Raw genomic sequence first — 13,704 nt, 5'->3', positions numbered from 1 at the left:
AGCAGGTATACTAGTCCTATGATGATAATCGCCTGGTGATAAAACTGCTGCAAGCAGCACAGTAAGTGATAAGTGGATACTTGCCTGAAGCATCTTTTATAAATAGTACTTAAAATTTCATGTCAGAGGTCTACAAAAGTGGGGTCTCTGATCTGGATCCCCCCGATTCATTGTAATTAGTGAAGTATTCAATTGCAGAAATAAACTCAAAATTTCAAGATAGATCTGGCAATAAGAGGAAACATGGCTGTAACTAAGCTGCCATTTATAGTGATGCGGCTTATATCTCATACACACAAGTGGTCACTTCCTATTTCAAAAAGTAGAAGGAGGTTCACTTGTTATGTTTTAGGAAGTGAAACAAATGGAAAATTATGACAGAACGTCTTAGTTAATATGCAAATGCTTCTCTGTGCACAGAACAATCCACATCTGTGTTACCATCAGTATAATCAATAATTTACCTATTCAAATGCATTTCTGCTAATCCAGCCTGAAAGTGCCCTCAGACGATGAGCAATACTGGAGCACAGATGCCGTGTATACAGCACCATGTAAAAGTTGGGCACCCCTGTTAAAAATTACTGTTACTTAAGCAAGTTGACTATGAAATGATCTCAGGGCTAAAGTTAAAGATGACACATTTCCTTTGTATTTTAGGCAAGAAAATGTAATCTTTTACATTTTAAAAATTACAATAAGGAAAATGGGCCAATACAAAGGTTTGAGCACCCTTGGAGATTTGTGTGCTCAGATAACTTTGACCCAGGTTTCAGACCTTAATTAGCCTGTTGGGGTTATGGCTTGTTTACTATCATCAATAGGAAAAGCCAGGTGACACAAATTTCCCAGCTTTAACCTTGTGCCAAAAAAACAGCAGCCATGGGTTCTTCAAAGCAGCTACCTGGCACTCTGAAAATGAAATTGGTGGAGGCCCACAAAACAGGAGACGGCTATAAGAAGACAGCAGTGTTTTCAAGTTGCTATTTCCACAATTAGAAATGCAATTAAGAAATAACAGTTAACAGGAACTGTGGAGGTCAAGATAAGGTCTGGAAGACCAAGCAAAATTTCTGTGAGAGCTTCTTGTGGGATTGCTAGAGAGGCAAGTCAAAACCCCAGCTTTACTGGAAAAGACCTTCAGAAAAATTTAGCAGACTCTGGAGTTGTGGTACATTTTTCTATACCTGCACAAATATGGCCTTCATGGAAGAGTCATCAGAAGAAAACCTCTCCTGTGTCCTCACCATAAAATACAGTGTCAGAAGTATGCAAAGGTAAGATAATAAGACGTATGCTCGGTGGAACAATGGATGTTGTTATGGTAGAGGTAGATCAATTCTTGCAGTAGAATTGGCCAGTCAGTTCTCTGCTGAGTAGGTACTGCACGCAGCACACCAAATAGAGTCTGATTCATCCGCTTACACAGGCCGTTACTCTGTAGATGATATGCAGTTGTTCTAACTTTCATACAGCCATAAAGGGCACACAGTTCTTTGAACAATTCAGATTCAAATTCAGCACCTCTGTCAGTTAGTATCTTTTCTGGATATCCATAACATTGTATGAAAGTCTTCCGGGGGATTTTGGCTGTCATTTTCGCTGTTAGGTTCTTCACTGGCACTGCTGCAGCAAATTTTGTATAGTGGTTGATGATAGTAAAGGCATAGGAGACTCCAGTCGCACTAGGCTGCAGTTTCACATGATCCAATGCAACCAACCTCAATGACTGGTGAGTTCCTATTGGGTGCAACGGTGCTTTCTGGTCAGAGCTTCCGCCACATCTCAAGGTACAAGTGGTACATTCAAGGCACCATTTTTCTATATAACTTCTCATCCCAATCCAATAGAATCTCTTTAAGACGTTCGCCTCTGTCTTGTGGCAACCATATTGTCCGGATTGGTCATGATAAGCTTCCAAGACAATTTTGGCATCTTGTCTTGGTACGACAATCTGGATTACTCCCTCAAGGGTAGTGTGATCAATGGTTCTTCAAACCAGCAGGTCTGTTTCGGAGAATAGCCATTTTCTCTGTCTTAAGCCTTTTCAGCTCAATATTTCAGTAGCTGCCCTGGTCTCTGTGAAGTCTGTTCCTTGTAGTCGGGATGTTCCTTTAGAGTATTCAGTACTCTGCTCTCTTCCTGCATCTGGATCCATTGGACTCTGTCAGTTTGCAACAGTTGCTCTTGCAGGTCAGAAAAAGGCTGAAGATTTCACTTCAACACATGGGATCCTTGCTTTACAGACAATTGGTGGAAATCTGGCATCTACACTTCTTTCTATTCGTCACCTTCAGGCACTTTACAAGTAGGAAGCCGGGACAGGGTGTAAGCATCTTTGTTAATTTTCCTGCTCGGCATTTGATAGTTAATTGGTAATTTGCCATTCATGATGCCCATCTCTGTTCTAGGGCTCCCAGTCGGGCTATGCTCAAGTGCGATAACAGCTTGTTGTCTGTGAAGGCTATGAAAGGAGTAGCTGCCAAAATCTCTGAACTTCTCTGTCACTACCCATACCAATGTGAGGAACTCAAGCTTGGAGGAACTGTACACTCCCTGACAGAAGTTATGTCTCTTATCCATGTTATGTAAAAAAAAAGCTTATAACCTGACGTTAAATTCATCAATAGGTTGTATAAATTATTCTTTGGAAAGCTGAAACCCTCCGAAATCTGGTTTAGGTTAAGAAAATAAATTGGCATCAATGCAGAAATATTGATCAGTTAGTGGACACAGAATGGTCAGATTTTGGCAAGACAAACGTTTTGTCGCCTGGTCATATAATGCACCCAATCCTAGTTTACATCCTCACCTGTGCTCAGTAAATGATCGGTCAATTAGTGTGTGTGTATAAAAAGAAACTTAGCACCGCAGACCTTCACTTGAACTGCAACTTGAGCTCTGACAACATGCCAAAAATCCAGCCTGCGATCAAAGTCTGGATTATCAAGAGGCTGAAGACCAGATCCACTGCAGAAGTGGATGGCACCTTTAATGTGTCTCAGTGCAGCGTCCCAGGGTCCTGGTCCTTGCAGTAATATCATTCTCCTCTAGGGGAAAGTGGTGTTCCGTTTGGAGGCAAAGAAGGATAACTGCATCCTGGTATCACAAACATGCAACACATTTCACACTCCAGGCCACCAGGGGGAGCTCTTGCTCCTATTTATTAGGTCACTCCCCACATTGGTAAAACTGGTAGCCTGTAGGGAAAGTTAGTCAGTTGCTGGCTGAGCTCCGCTCAGTTAGTTGGTCCCTCCTGGCAGGGGTGGGATCCTGTCAGAGAGCAAAGGAGAAGGACACGGAGCTGTGCATGCTGCAGCTCCTAGAAAGAGACATCGAAGACAGAACTGTATTGCAGCGAGCGTGCAAAAGAAGTCATAGCAAAGGAGTGGATACCAGAAAGGAACCAGCCCTACACAGGCTGCCTCCTTCTGAGGCACAGAATCCCGGTAGCCGTAACACCGAGGGAGTAACAACCTTTATGCCTTGCTCCAGAGATCGGCAGGACAGCTAATTTCACGTTACCTGTTTGCCCTACACCCAGGAGGCACGGTGGCACCCCTTAGAGGCTGGGGCATGATAGAGTCCCTATAAACCGCCTCAAGCCACCAGTCATACGGGTTTGTCCTATCCTATCTGGGGGACAGAGAGAGAGACATAACATCTACAACAGTTATGAGGACCTTATGAGAAGCTTAGCAGTAAGGAACTACAACACTGCAGCGCAAGGGAAGGCTACTGATTTCCACCTGGATAAGACGACTCTGGACTTGCCTCCAAACCGGTCAGACTCTGCCTGCCCTGTGATCTGGTGCCCTGGACTGTGGATGCTGAAGTCTTCAGTAAAGGTAAAGAGACTGCCACCTTGTGTCCTCGTTCTTCTCTGTGCCTCTCACCATCCACCATCTGCACACCGGGAATCTCTGGGGATATACTTCACCTGTGGGAAGGATACCATCTAGCTGCCATAATATCACCCCAGCGGACCCCTTAAAACAGCGTCGGTCACCCTGACCGAATACCACGCTGCGGAATATGTTAGCGCTGTATAAAAATAAAGATTATTATTATTATTACTACCACAGGTGGCGTCACGAACATAAACTCTATCCCTTTAAAGACCTTTCCCTTTTACATGGGCACCCTGGGCCACGAACCGGGTCGCAGTCACCGTGACATCCCACTGTGAACACCGGACCCGGTACCGAGTACCCCTAGCCCATGGGGCAACTCATCTTGGTGTCACGAATAGGATCTACTAAAGCCTGAAAAATCGGGTCATGTGCACCTAGAGACTGTGCCTAACCGTGATTTGTGTTAAAAGACTGTGTAATTAATGGACTGTGATTTGCCGCCAAAAATTGCCGCCAAAACCGCCGCCATTATAGCGTCATGCGGCGTGCTGGATGAGTGGGGAGTGTCATCGTGGGCGTAGCCTGGAAGAACGGCACGAAAATGGAACCAGTCCCTCACAGATACTACTATGTCAGAAAAATATGCCCATCAACCAAAGGAATCTGCCTCCTACTCTGGGATGGTGGAGGAAGAGGGAACCGCCCTCCAGAAGAGGAGCAGGGACCAGAGGAGGAAGCAGACACTACCCTGGTTGGCAAGATGGTGAGCGGAGGTCACCAGGAGGAGGGGGAGAATACCCGCAGTGCTTCCCGCCAATCAGAAGCAGAAGAGGCCCCGCCGTCATGCATGAACCCAGAGGTTCTCAGTGCGGAAGTCAAAGAGCTGTGCTGCCAGCTCAGGAAATCCTGGTATCGCGCAGCTGACAGAGTCCAGGAGCAGCAGCGCAAACAGCCGAAGGAGCCGCCGCCTGCAGTGGAGGAGACCAGCACCAGCAATGCCGTGGCCGCGGGTAAGCCTGCAGACCCTACCCCGGTAGCTGAGGACAACGCCCTGATAGTGCCCGTCGACTCTCCCCTGCCACCACCACCTGGCCGGGTGTGTAACCGCCTGGAATGGGAAAGGCCCTGGGAGACCCTGAGGACCTCCGACGCCCCGCTGCAGCCCACCAAAAAGACCATAGACATCCAAGGGGAGTGGGTGACCTTCAGATGGACCCACACCACCACCGACCTGATCGGGTTCCCCGGGGAGGCTCAGCGAAAGGGGGAGCGGATTGAAGTTGTCACCCAGCAGGAGTACCGCCGGCAGCAGGCCTTACAGCGTGAGCAGAGTGAGAGGGAGGAGAAGCTCAAGTGCCAGGCCACCCACGAAAAAGACCCGCAGTCCAAGGCCTGGGCCTGGAAGATAGGCCATGGGGACCGGAGCCTGCGGAGGTGCCGGACCGTTGTGGTGTTTCGCCTCGATGCCGGCTGGGGGTTCATTAAGGAACCGGACCTTTACCCCAAGGTTTTCGTGAACCGACGTGACGTGGAGGCCCAAATGTTGGAGGGGCATCAAGGCCGTGATCTATATCCTGGTGACCGCGTCACCTACACCAGACATTGGGGAGACAAGGGATGGTATGCTCTCCACGTGCACAAGCGTGAGTTGAACGAGGGAAGACCGCCATATAGAGGCTTGGAGCCATTGCCACCGGAGGTTCCGTATTGCCCAACACTGCCCTCATCTGGCCAGATGAGAGATACAGCTGCCCATGACAGAACACCCATTGTTCTGTGCTCCAGATGCGCCGGCGCTCTAGTGGAACAGAGGACTGTAAGTACGCAGACTCCCATTCAGAGTGCAGATGCACTGTATGTGATGCCTGGTAGCCATTCATACCCGAAGGGACTGCCTCCACCAGTGCTACCTCCAGAACTGTTTAAATAATTCAAAAATCTTGAACTGACTGTAAATAGTTAATTGTCTGCTGTTATCGTTCACTAAACTCGACCAGGGTTACTTCTTAAAGGGATCCTCAGTTCCAGGAGGATCCTCTGTTTGCACAAGTTGCCTTCCCATTTAAAGATCATTAGTATCATGAACTGTGCATGATCGGAACTTTGCTTGTATATATTTTGCACCTTCCTAAAGGTGCTTCCTACTGGTTTTACAAAGGAAGCTTTTACAGAGACTGCTTCTGAAAGAGACTGCTGCTAATCATATTGTGAGAACTGCTTTGTTTTTCAGAGACCTGAATAAAAACCCATTGGTGTGGCAGAATTCCAGGTCTGGATACACGCCTTGTAGCCCGACCAAACCAATGTTGGGGGTTAGTAACGGGTCCCTCGTATCGTTCCTGTTGTTACAGTATTAATACTTTGCACTACCTCAGAAAAGAGACTTGAGTTCACCCTTAAAGGGAATGTTGAATTAATGCACTTTGCCAGATTAGACTTGAATATAGATAGAATTGTGTTTTACATAGCCGATAGTTTGTAGCTGATATTATAGAGCACTTTTGAATAAATTGAAGGAAAATGCTGTGAGCCCGTGGGGTTTGATAGACTGTTCTGCACTTGAAGAAGAATAAAAGTAATCAGATGTTGATTTGCACTTGAATAAAGATAGAACGTTTGCCTTTGCACTTAATAGATAGTATACCCCTTCGGGTAATCATATTTCATAATTAGTAACTGTTTTCCACTCTTATTAAAATAGGCCCATAATGTATATGTTTTTGTTATGCAACGTTCAAGAGTCCACACCTCCCATAAAGGGAAGCATCAGTTATATTAATTTGTTTCTTTGCATTTCAAAATTTGTATGTCTGTTTGCTAACCTGTAACTATTGTTTTCTTTTCCCAGTCCGGGAGTACTGGATTTAATGGGGGAGAGTGCAGCGCCCCAGGGTCCTGGTCATTGCAGTAATATCATTCTCCACTAGGGGAGAGTGGTGTTACGTTTGGAGGCAAAGAAGGATAACTGCATCCAGGTATCACAAACATGCAACACATTTCACAATCCAGTCCACCAGGGTCACTCCCCACATTGGTAAAACTGGTAGCCTGTAGGAAAAGTTAGTCAGATGCTGGCTGAGCTCCGCTCAGTTAGTTGGTCCCTGGCAAGGGTGGGATCCTGTCAGAGAGCAAAGGAGAAGGACACGGAGCTGTGCATGTTCTCAGAGCTGCAGCTCCTAGAAAGAGACATCGAAGGCAGAACTTTATTGCAGCGAGCGTGCAAAAAAAGTCATAGCAAAGGAGTGGATATCAGAAGGGGACCAGCCCTACACAGGCTGCCTCCTTCTGAGGCGCAGAATCCCGGTAGCTGGAACATCGAGGGAGTAATGACCTTTATGCCTTGCTCCAGACACCGGCAGGACAGCTAATTTCGCGTTACTTGTTCTCCCTACACCCAGGAGGCACGGTGGCACCCTTTAGAGGCTGGGGCATGATAGAGTCCCTATAAACCGCCTCAAGCCACCAGTCATACGGGTTTGACCTATCCTATCTGGTGGACAGAGAGACATAACATCTACAACAGTTGTGAGGACCTTATGAGAAGCTTAGCAGTAAGGGACTACAACACTGCAGCACAAAGGAAGGCTACTGATTTCCACATGGACAAGGGGACTCTGGACTTGCCTCCAAACCGGCTGGACTCTGCCTGCCCTGTGATCTGGTGCCCTGGACTGTGGATGCTGAAGTCTTCAGTAAAGGTAAAGAGACTGCCACCTTGTGTCCTCGTTCTTCTCTGTGCCTCTCACCATCCACCATCTACACACCGGGAAGCTCTGGTCCCCAGCGGACCCTTAAAGCAGCATCGGTCATCCTGACCGAATACCACAGGTGGCATCACGAACATAAACTCTATCCCTTTAAAGACCTTTCCCTTTTATATGGGCGCCCTGGGCCATGGACCGGGTTGTAGCCACCATGACATCCCATGAACACCGGACCCGGTACCGAGTACCCCTAGCCCGTGGGGCGGCACATCAGCGTCAAGTACAAAGAATTAAAAAAAAGATTTGAAGAGACTGGAGATGTGTTTGACAAGCCCAGGTCCGGCAGACCCCACAACTGCTCAGGAGGAACGTTTGTTGGTTAGAAAATCCAAAGCAAGTCCCTCTTCCACTGCAGCAGAGCTCCAGCAGGCCTGGTCACCACAAGTCCCTGTATCAACTAGAACAGTTTGTAGGATTCTGTCTCGAAATGGCCTCCATGGTCGAATCAGTGCCCAGAAGCCAGCACTAAACAAAAGGCAAATAAAAATCCGTGTGGCATTTGCAGTCCCACAGCCTGCTAAACAGATGGACGCTGGAAAAGTGGCAGAAGGTGGATTTCTCTGATGAATCTTCAGTAGAATTACACCACAGCCGCGCAAATACTGCTGGAGACCTACTGGAGCTTGAATGGATCCAAAATACACCCAGAAAACAGTTAAATTTGGTGGTGGAAAGATCATGGTCTGGGGTTACATTCAGTATGGGGGTGTGCGAAACATTTGCAAGGTGGAAGGCAATATCAATAGCCTAAAATATCAAGAAGTATTAGCTACCTCTTATATTCCAAATCATAATAGGGGTCAAATTCTGCAGCAGGATGGTGCTCCATCTCATACATCCTTCTCTACAACAAAGTTCCTCCAGGCAAAAGAGATCAAGGTGCTCAAGGACTGGCCAGCCCAGTCACCAGACATCAACATCATTGAGCATGTTTAGGGTAGGATGAAAGAGGAAGCTTGGAAGACAAAACCAAAGAATCTAGATGAACTCTTGGAGGCATGTAAGACTGCATTCTTTGCTTTTCCTGATGACATCATTAATAAATTGTATGAATCATTGTTGAACCACATGGATGCAGTCCTTCAAGCTCATGGAAGTCACCCAAAATATTAAATAATAACTCTAATAGCACAACTTCATTCACCAATGTTATGCAACATATATTTGTATTTTAAGTTAATTATTTGTTTGAATATTACCTTACTTTCTGTGGGTGACAAAACTTTTGTGTTGCCAAAATCTAACCATTCTGTGCTCATTAACTAATCAATATTTCTGCATTGATGCCAATTTATTTTCTTTTCTTTTTTTTTTTAAATTGTTTATTTTAAATTTTCAAAGTACATAAACAAAACAAAGAATACACGAACATAAGTCATAAAAGGACAAGTTATATATAGAGACGAAGCTGGGTATGTCCAGCACTCATATTTCGCACCGGAAGCGACCATAAATCCTGGGCGAGTAAACAAAAATTCCTGTAGCGATTGTTAGCTGACAGGTAGCAGTTCATGTATCCGAAAGAAAAACCAGTAAGGCAAAAAAAAGAGAAACAACATATCTAGAACAATAAAACAAAAGCAAAAGGTGATTCCAGGGGGGGGAGGGGATAGCAAAAAATCCCCAAAGTAAAACCTCCAGGGTCGAAACAATAGAACAGGCATACAGAAGTGATTTTAAGTATTCAGGGTTAACATGAAGGCAAGGGTGAACAGTCTGTAGATTGATTAATTTATTTGAGCTAGAGTCCATCACAGCGTAGTGTAGATGATATAAAAGGTCAAAGTTGCATGTGAAAAGAAAAAGCAGCTGATAAGGAGCTATGGGGTATCCGATAAAGCGAGTTGCCATGGCAAAAAAATGCTGTGCACACTTTGCGAAAAATCCGCTGCGGAAGCGCTGCAGTTTAAAAGAAGTAGCATGTCACTTCTTTTTTGTGAATCTGCAGCGTTTTTGTACCCATTCCAATATAAAAAAACGCAGGCGTAAAAAATGCAGCAAATCCGCAAGAAAACCGCAGCAAAAACGCACAAAAAACGCTGCGGAATGGCACAAAAAACGCGACAAATCCGCAGGTGCGTTTTCTGCCAGGAGAGGCAGAATCCGCACTAGAAATTCCTAAGCCTAATCCGCAACGTGTGCACATAGCTTTAAGATTGTAAGAATTTGTGGGGAGTGATAGCAAAACCTCCTGAGGAGTTAGATTCCGTGTTATTAAACCTATCTGGCAGAGGTAGTCAAAGATCTCGTCCCAGAATTTAGAGATAATTGGACAGGACCAAAATATATGCGCCAAAGAGCCCTTGGACCTCACACATCTCCAACATAGAGGACAGTCAGACAGGTCCAGATGATAGAGTGACTCAGGGGTTCTTTACCATCTAGAGGACTTTAAAAGCATTTTCTTGCAACAAAACACATCTCGAGAAACCATGTGAGTGTCTCAAAATCTGTTCCGTCTCTTGATTTGAAAGAGATATATTTAATTCAGATTCCCATGAGGATATATACAGGGGTTTAAAATGAGTTTTGGGGGAAATTAGGTTGGAATATAATTTGGATATTAGTTTAGGAGGTATGGGTTTGAGTCTAACAAGAAACTCTAGCCATAGCCAGTCTGTGTTATATTGGATGTCCAACTTAAATTTTGAAATAATGTGTTTTACATGGTGTGTTTGTATGAAGTCTATAGGTTGTTTTTTTGGCATCTTGAGGCCAGCTATCCACGCATATGATCTGGTTGGTAAGTAGATGCGAAATTGGGAGAACTGGCAGAGAATTCCATAGATCAAATGCGTCTATGTATTTTGGCTCCATGAGCCAGGGTATAATCTTTAAAGGAATGTTATCTAGGAAAAGGCATTGTGGCCATTTATTTGGGATAAGCGCTCTTCTAATAGCCAAAGGTACCTTCACACTCAGCAACTTTACAACGAGAACGACAACAATCCGTGACGTTGCAGCGTCCTGGATAGCGATCTCGTTGTGTTTGACACGCAGCAGCGATCTGGATCCCGCTGTGATATCGCTGGTTGGAGCTAGAAGTCCAGAACTTTATTTCGTCGTCAGGTCGGCGTGTATCGTCATGTTTGACAGCAAAAGCAACGATGCCAGCAACATTTTACATGGAGCTAACAACCAGCTACAACGATAAGTGAGTCGCCGTTACGTCACTGGATCGCTCCTGCATCGTTCTGGAACTGCTGTGTTCTACGTCTCTACAGCGACCTAAACAGCGACGCTGCAGCGATCGGCTCGTTGTCTATATCGCTGCAGCGTCGCTGAGTGTGACGGTACCTTAAGGTGTTATTGGTTATTATCTCTAATGAGCCGTGCGGGGGATAGCAGAGGTCCAAAGATATATCTCCGCCTCTTTTCCTAGTAACATAAGTTCAAGATTAGAAATTTCTTGGTCAGTTCTAAGTTTAGTCAGATTTATCCATCGAGCTAAGTGAATTGCCTGGTAATAAGTCTTGAGATTAGGAAGTCCAATGCCACCTTTCTTTTTTGGAAGGGTGAGGATTTTAAAGGGAAGTCTGGCTCTCCTATCCCTCCACACAAAACTATTGACTATTCTATTAGCCATTACGAAGAAGGACTTGGGGAGAGGTATGGGTATCATGTTCATATGGTAGAAGATTTTTGGTAGGATGTAGGATTTAATTATATTTATCCTACCAATCCACGAAAGGTATGGCAGGTCGTATGATTTGAGGAGCGTTTGTATGTTATTTAGGAGCGGCTGGAAATTATGTTTATAAAGAGTAGAGGGAACTGCAGTAAGTAAAACTCCTAGATACTTCAGTTTTTCAGTGAGCCACTTAAAGGGGGTAATCTTTTTGAGTTCTGAAACTACATCATCTGAAATGTTCAGAACCTCCGATTTATGCATATTGACTTTGAAGTTAGAAATGACTCCAAACTCATCGAGTAGCTTCAGAAGAGTAGGGAAAGCGGATTTGGGGTTTGAGATTAAAATCAAGAGGTCATCCGCAAAAGCTGCTGTCTTAAATTCTAATTGCTCTACTACTAGCCCCCTAATCGACTCCTCCTGCCTAATTCTCTGTATTAGGATCTCCATAACTAATACAAAAAGGGTGGGGGAGAGAGGGCAGCCTTGTCTAGTGCCATTTCCAATCACAAAGGAGCGAAAGTAATCCGTTGACTCTAACTCTAACGGTTGGGAGTGAGTACAGCATCATAATGGCATCAATAAGAGGCTGGGGGAAGTCAAACTTCCGTAAAGTGCAGACCATATAATGCCAGCTGACTTTGTCGAAGGCCTTCTCGGCATCAGTTGAAAGTATAGTCAGCGGGATACTGGAACGCCTGGCATGTGAGATGGCTAAGAGAATTTTTGTGGCATTATCCTTACCCTCACGTCCTTTAACAAAACCCACTTGATCAGGGTGGATTAGGGATTCTAGGACAGTGTTAATTCTGGACGCAATAATTTTTGCCCCGAGTTTTAAGTCCGACTTTAATAAATAAATGGGGCGATAATTGCCACATAGGCTACCATCTCTCCCGTCCTTAGGGATAACAGAAATGTGTGCCTCTAAGGTCTGTTTGGTTGGGGCATTTCCTGCGAGAAAATAATTAAATAGAGAGACCAAATGCGGGAGGAAAATTTTTAATGCCAATTTATTTTCTTAACCGACACCACATTTCGGAGGAATTCAGCTTTCAAAATAATAATTTATACAACCAATGGATGAATTTATCGTCAGGTTATAAGCTTTTATTTACATAACATGGATAAGCGACATAACTTCTGTCAGGTAGTGTACAGTTCCTCCAAGCTTGAGTTCCTCACATTGGTATGGGACTAGTGACTAAGAAGTTCAGAGATTTTGGCAGCTACTCCTTTCATAGCCTTCACAGACAACAAGCTGTCAGGGAGTGTAGTTCTCTGGATTTCTCACTGTTGGTATGAGGGAACGACTCGCATAGGCAATTACCTTCTTCTTACCATCTTGAACTTGTGCAAGGACAGTACCAAATTCTTTCTTGCTAGCATCACTATAGAGGTGAAACGGAGAGTTGTAGTCAGTATATGCCAAGATAGGAGCCTCTGTCAACATTTTCTTCAATTGATTTAAAGGGAGGGTGCCGTGATTTTAGTTTTTGTATTAATAATTATTGATTATATAATCAATTATTTTTAATACAAAAGTAAATATAGTACTTTAATACTTTTTTATTTATTCATTTTTACTTTTGCCACTGGAGGCCGCCATTTTCATTAGTGTGGGTGTAAGTGTCTGGGCACGACACTTGCACACCTCACTTACGGCAGCCATGGGCATAGGAGCCAACAGTCGGGCTCCGACCGCTCCTCCTGCCTCTCAGCTGTGACTTGGGCACGCCCGCTGGGCTGCTACGTCACAGCTGTGAGAGGAGATCGTGGCCATTTTGTTTTTTCCTCCGTCATCGCACACACAGCTCAGTGTGTGCGATCATAGCAGGAGCTGCCAGGGAGAAGCTGCTGCTGGGAAGAGAGGTTCGGGGTGAGTATCTGCAGCCAGGAGCTGTGATTGCAGCCTGTACTTAGTATTACAGCACAGGCTGCAATCACTGCTCACTGTCGACCTGTTCAGAGCAGGGAGATCGTCACACTGCTCTGCCCTGAACATGACTCAGCACTTCCTGGAAGAGGACTGAAGGTAAGTACAGAGTTTTTATTTTCTTATGCATCTTCTACCTGCCCCTATATACCACTGCTACCTGTCCCTATATACCACTGCTACTAGCCCCTATATACCACTGCTACCAGCCCTTATATACCACTGCTACCTGTCCCTATATACCACTGCTACCAGCCCCCATATACCACTGCTACCTGCCCCTATATACCACTGCTACCTGTCCCTATATACCACTGCTACCTGCCCCTATATACCACTGATATCTGCCCCTATATACCACTGCTACCAGCCCCCATATACCACTGCTACCTGCCCCTATATACCACTGCTACCTGTCCCTATATACCACTGCTACCAGCCCTTATATACCACTGCTACCTGCCCCTATATACCACTGCTACCTGTCCCTATATACCACTGCTACCAGCCCTTATATAC

This window comes from Ranitomeya imitator, chromosome 3 (assembly GCF_032444005.1).
Source record: "Ranitomeya imitator isolate aRanImi1 chromosome 3, aRanImi1.pri, whole genome shotgun sequence".
NCBI lineage: Eukaryota > Metazoa > Chordata > Amphibia > Anura > Dendrobatidae > Ranitomeya > Ranitomeya imitator.
This window is presented reverse-complemented; position numbering follows the sequence as displayed.